The sequence below is a fragment of the Oncorhynchus nerka genome, unplaced genomic scaffold (genome assembly GCF_034236695.1).
Source record: "Oncorhynchus nerka isolate Pitt River unplaced genomic scaffold, Oner_Uvic_2.0 unplaced_scaffold_879, whole genome shotgun sequence".
Lineage (NCBI taxonomy): Eukaryota > Metazoa > Chordata > Actinopteri > Salmoniformes > Salmonidae > Oncorhynchus > Oncorhynchus nerka.
The window spans coordinates 211,625-217,500 of record NW_027040409.1 but is presented as its reverse complement, the minus strand read 5'-3'; the positions used below and the strand labels follow the sequence as shown (position 1 = coordinate 217,500).

Genomic DNA, 5,876 nt, shown 5'->3' with positions numbered 1-5,876 from the left:
TTTAGTAACCCAACACTGGGTCAATACTGGACAGAACACACACTGGGTTATTTAGTAACCCAACACTGGGTCAATACTGGACAGAACACACGCTGGGTTATTTAGTAACCCAACACTGGGTCAATAGTGGACAGAACACACGCTGGGTTATTTAGTACCCCAACACTGGGTCAATACTGGACAGAACACACGCTGGGTTATTTAGTACCCCAACACTGGGTCAATACTGGACAGAACACACGCTGGGTTATTTAGTAACCCAACACTGGGTCAATACTGGACAGAACACAGGCTGGGTTATTTAGTAACCCAACACTGGGTCAATACTGGACAGAACACACGCTGGGTTATTTAGTAACCCAACACTGGGTCAATACTGGACAGAACACACGCTGGGTTATTTAGTAACCCAACACTGGGTCAATACTGGACAGAACACACGCTGGGTTATTTAGTAACCCAACACTGGGTCAATACTGGACAGAACACACGCTGGGTTATTTAGTAACCCAACACTGGGTCAATACTGGACAGAACACACGCTGGGTTATTTAGTAACCCAACACTGGGTCAATACTGGACAGAACACACGCTGGGTTATTAGTAACCCAACACTGGGTCAATACTGGACAGAACACACGCTGGGTTATTTAGTAACCCAACACTGGGTCAATACTGGACAGAACACAGGCTGGGTTATTTAGTAACCCAACACTGGGTCAATACTGGACAGAACACACGCTGGGTTATTTAGTAACCCAACACTGGGTCAATACTGGACAGAACACACGCTGGGTTATTTAGTAACCCAACACTGGGTCAATACTGGACAGAACACACGCTGGGTTATTTAGTAACCCAACACTGGGTCAATACTGGACAGAACACAGCTGGGTTATTTAGTAACCCAACACTGGGTCAGTACTAGACAGAACACATGCTGGGTTATTTTGACCCAGCCAGTAAGGCTGTGTGAATAACTAAACAAGATAGGTTGTTGGGATTACCCAATTAACCATCAGCTGGGTATATTAACTTTCATGCTGGGTCGACCAATCAGCTGGGTATATTAACTTTCATGCTGGGTCGATCAGTCAGCTGGGTATATTAACTTTCATGGTGGGTCGGCCAATCAGCTGGTTATATTAACATTCATGGGTCTTTTTTAATGTAATCCTTAGGTTGTTTCAGGACGAATGTCTTATTAGGGGCGTGGCTTTCAGCTAGATCTTATTGGCCACCCGTGAGAGTAAATGTAGTTCCTGTTCATCAATGTTAAATATTATATACTGCAAATTCAAATGTTTTTTTTTGTGTTTTACACAAAATTATTAATGACTTATTATAATAAGGTACACCACCTTGTTGTTACCAAACATTTACATCGGTTTTTAGGGAACTCATACACTGCTGTAAGAGTCATTGAAATGCATAAAATGTCAATGTTTGACCTTAATGTGATAACTATACAACAGAACAGATTAACAGGAATGGTGTTTACTCTCACGGGTGGCTGTAAATAACTATTCCGAAAGCCCCCCTACTAATGTATGCCTCTAGCACAGCACCAATAACCCAGCACCCATAACCCAGCACCATTTACCCAGCACCCATAACCCAGCACCCATTACCCAGCACCCATTACCCAGCACCATTTACCCAGCACCCATAACCCAGCACCATTTACCCAGCACCCATAACCCAGCACCATTTACCCAGCACCCATAACCCAGCACCATTTACCCAGCACCCATTACCCAGCACCATTTACCCAGCACCCATAACCCAGCACCCATTACCCAGCACCCATTACCCAGCACCATTTACCCAGCACCCATAACCCAGCACCCATAACCCAGCACCAATAACCCAGCACCAATAACCCAGCACCATTTACCCAGCACCCATAACCCAGCACCATTTACCCAGCACCCATAACCCAGCACCATTTACCCAGCACCCATTACCCAGCACCATTTACCCAGCACCCATAACCCAGCACCATTTACCCAGCACCAATAACCCAGCACCATTTACCCAGCACCCATAACCCAGCACCATTTACCCAGCACCCATAACCCAGCACCATTTACCCAGCACCCATAACCCAGCACCATTTACCCAGCACCAAAAACCCAGCACCCATAACCCAGCACCCATAACCCAGCACCCATAACCCAGCACCATTTACCCAGCACCCATAACCCAGCACCATTTACCCAGCACCCATTACCCAGCACCAAAAACCCAGCACCATTTACCCAGCACCCATTACCCAGCACCCATAACCCAGCACCAATAACCCAGCACCCATAACCCAGCACCCAAAACCCAGTACCCATAACCCAGCACCAATAACCCAGCACCAATAACCCAGAACCAATAACCCAGCACCATTTACCCAGCACCCATAACCCAGCACCATTTACCCAGCACCCATAACCCAGCACCATTTACCCAGCACCCATAACCCAGCACCAATAACCCAGCACCCATCACCCAGCACCATTTACCCAGCACCCATAACCCAGCACCATTTCCTCAGCACCCATTACCCAGCACCATTTACCCAGCACCCATAACCCAGCACCCATAACCCAGCACCATTTACCCAGCACCCATTACCCAGCACCATTTACCCAGCACCCATAACCTAGCACCCATAACCCAGCACCATTTACCCAGCACCCATTACCCAGCACCAAAAACCCAGCACCAATAACCCAGCACCCATAACCCAGCACCCATTACCCAGCACCCATTACCCAGCACCCATAACCCAGCACCAATAACCCATAACCCAGCACCCATAACCCAGCACCCATAACCCAGCACCCATAACCCAGCACCAATAACCCATAACCCAGCACCCATAACCCAGCACCCATTACCCAGCACCAATAACCCATAACCCAGCACCAATAAGCCAGCACCAATAACCCATAACCCAACACCAATAACCCATAACCCAGCAGGTCTTAAAAGAAAACAGCCCAACTGAGTGGCCCAACACCCTGCAACCCAACAACAGGGTCGTACAAATAACCCATCATTTTGTTTAGATTGTAAAGCTGCTTGTGACCTGCAAGAGGAAGGATGGAATAAGTGAGAACAAAGACCTATGTCAGGTTTCATCCAATCACAGACTCTTCCACCGAAACTGACTAGCGACGTTTCCCCCTTTAAAATCAGTTGACAATTCCGTCCAATTCATCCTGATCCAGAGCGGTGGAAGTGATTATATGGAGAAAACCTCTCAATCACAACAACAATGAGAACACATAATACATTACACATTACACATTATACATTATACATACACTTCCATTGTAGACCAACTGTTGTTCCTGCTGAATCCATAACTTTAAAGTTCTCTCTCACTGAGGCTAAAGTCTCTCTCTCTCTCTCTCTCTCACTGAGGCTACAGTCTCTCTCTCTCTCTCTCTCTCTCTCTCTCACTGAGGCTACAGTCTCTCTCTGAGTCAGTCTAGTAAAGCTCTCTCTCTCTCTCTCTCTCTCTCTCTCTCTCTCTCTCTGTCTAGTAAAGCTCTCTCTCTCTCTCTCTCTCTCTCTCTCTCTCTCTCTCTCTCTCTCTCTCTCTCTCAGTCAGTCTAGTAAAGCTCTCTCTCTCCTTCTCTCTCTCTCTCCCTCTCTATCTCTATCTCTCTCTCTCTCTCTCTCTCTCTCTCTCTCTCTGAGTCAGTCTAGTAAAGCTCTCTCTCTCTCTCTCTCTCAGTCTAGTAAAGCTCTCTCTCTCTCTCTCTCTGTCTAGTCTCTCTCTCTCTCTCTCTCTCTCTCTCTCTCTCTCTCTCTCTCTCTCTCTCTCTCTCTCTCTCTCTCTCTCTCTCTCTCTCTCTCTCAGTCTAGTAAAGCTCTCTCTCTCTCTCTCTCTGTGTATCTCTCTCGCTCTCTCGCTCTCTCTCTCTCTCTCTCTCTCTCTCTCTCTCTCTCTCTCTCAGTCTAGTAAAGCTCTCTCTCTCTCTCTCTCTCTGTGTATCTCTCTCGCTCTCTCGCTCTCTCGCTCTCTCTCTCTCTCTCTCTCTCTCTCTCTCTCTCAGTCTAGTAAAGCTCTCTCTCTCTCTCTCTCTGTGTATCTCTCTCGCTCTCTCGCTCTCTCTCTCTCTCTCTCTCTCTCTCTCTCTCTCTCTCTCAGTCTAGTAAAGCTCTCTCTCTCTCTCTCTCTCTGTCTCTCTCTCTCTCTCTCTCTCTCTCTCTCTCTCTCTCTCTCTCTCTCTCTCTCTCTCTCTCTCTCTCTCTCTCTCTCTCTCTCTCTCTGTCTAGTAAAGCTCTCTCTCTCTCTCTGTGTCTCTCTCTCGTCTTATCTCTCTCGCTCTCTCTCTCTCTCTCTCTCTCTCTCTCTCTCTCTCTCTGAGTCAGTCTAGTAAAGCGCTCTCTCTCTCTCTCTCTCTCTCTCTGTCTCTCTCTCTCTCTCTCCCCTCTCTTGTCTTATCATACTAGTAGCAGACGTGACAACAACGTCTCTCTCTCTCTCTCTCTCTCTCTCTCTCTCTCTCTCTCTGAGTCAGTCTAGTAAAGCTCTCTCTCTCTCTCTCTCTCTCTCTCTCTCTCTCTCTCTCTCCCCCTCTTGTCTTCTCTCTCAGTCTAGTAAAGCTCTCTCTCTCTCTCTCTCTGTACTCTCTCTCTCTCTCTCTCTCTCTCTCTCTCTCTCTCTCTCTCTCTCTCTCTCTCTCTCTCTCTCTCTCTCTCTCTCTCTCTCTGAGTCAGTCTAGTAAAGCTCTCTCTCTCTCTCCTTCTCTCTCTCTCTCTCTCTCTCTCTCTCTCTCTCTCTCTCTCTGAGTCAGTCTAGTAAAGCTCTCTCTCTCTCTCTCTCTCTCTCTCTCTCTCTCTCTCTCTCTCTCTCTCTCTCTCTCTCTCTGTATCTCTCTCTCTCTCTCTCTCTCTCTCTCTCTCTCTCTCTCTCTCTCTCTCTCTCTCTCTCTCTCTCTCTCTCTCTCTCTCTCTCTCTGTGTCTCTCTCTCTCTCTCTCCCTCTCTCTCTCTCTCTCTCTCTCTCTCTCTCTCTCTCTCTCTCTCTGTGTATCTCTCTCGCTCTCTCGCTCTCTCTCTCTCTCTCTCTCTCTCTCTCTCTCTCTCTCTCTCTCCTTCTCTCTCTCTCTCTCTGAGTCAGTCTAGTAAAGCTCTCTCTCTCTCTCTCTCTCTCTCTGTCTCTCTCTCTCTCTCTCTCCCCCCTCTTGTCTTATCATACTAGTAGCAGACGTGACAACAACGTCCTCTCTCTCTCTCTCTCTCTCCTTCTCTCTCTCTCTCTCTGAGTCAGTCTAGTAAAGCTCTCTCTCTCTCTCCTCTCTCTCTCTCTCTCTCTCTCTCTCTCTCTCTCTCTCTCTCAGTCTAGTAAAGCTCTCTCTCTCTCTCTGTGTCTCTCTCGCTCTCTCTCTCTCTCTCTCTCTCTCTCTCTCTCTCTCTCTCTCTCTCTCTCTCTCTCTCTCTCTCTCTCTCTCTCTCTCTCTCTCTCTCTCTCTCTCTCTCTCTCTCTCTCTCTCTCTCTCTCTCTCTCTCTCTCTCTCTCTCTCTCTCTCTCTGAGTCAGTCTAGTAAAGCTCTCTCTCTCTCTCCTTCTCTCTCTCTCTCTCTCTCTCTCTCTCTCTCTCTCTCTCTCTCTCTCTCTCTCTCTCTCCCCCTCTTGTCTTATCATACTAGTAGCAGACGTGACAACAACGTCCTCTCTCTCTCTCTCTCTCTCTCTCTCTCTCTCTCTCTCTCTCTCTCTCTCTCTGTCTCTCTGTCTCTCTCTCTCTCCCCCTCTCTCCCCCCTCTTGTCTTATCATACTAGTAGCAGACGTGACAACAACGTCCCAAAAGCTGTAATTGATGCAGATATTCCGCCACAGAGCGGATCGGGCTGTACTCAGGATGTTGC

General features: G+C 47.8%; 1 pseudogene; it reads right to left on the bottom strand.

Annotated features, from left to right (window-relative positions):
- LOC135570951 (carbohydrate sulfotransferase 15-like) overlaps positions 1-3,467 on the bottom strand; it is a 43,414-nt pseudogene extending 39,947 nt beyond the window's left edge.
- Positions 3,468-5,876: the final 2,409 nt, after the last annotated feature.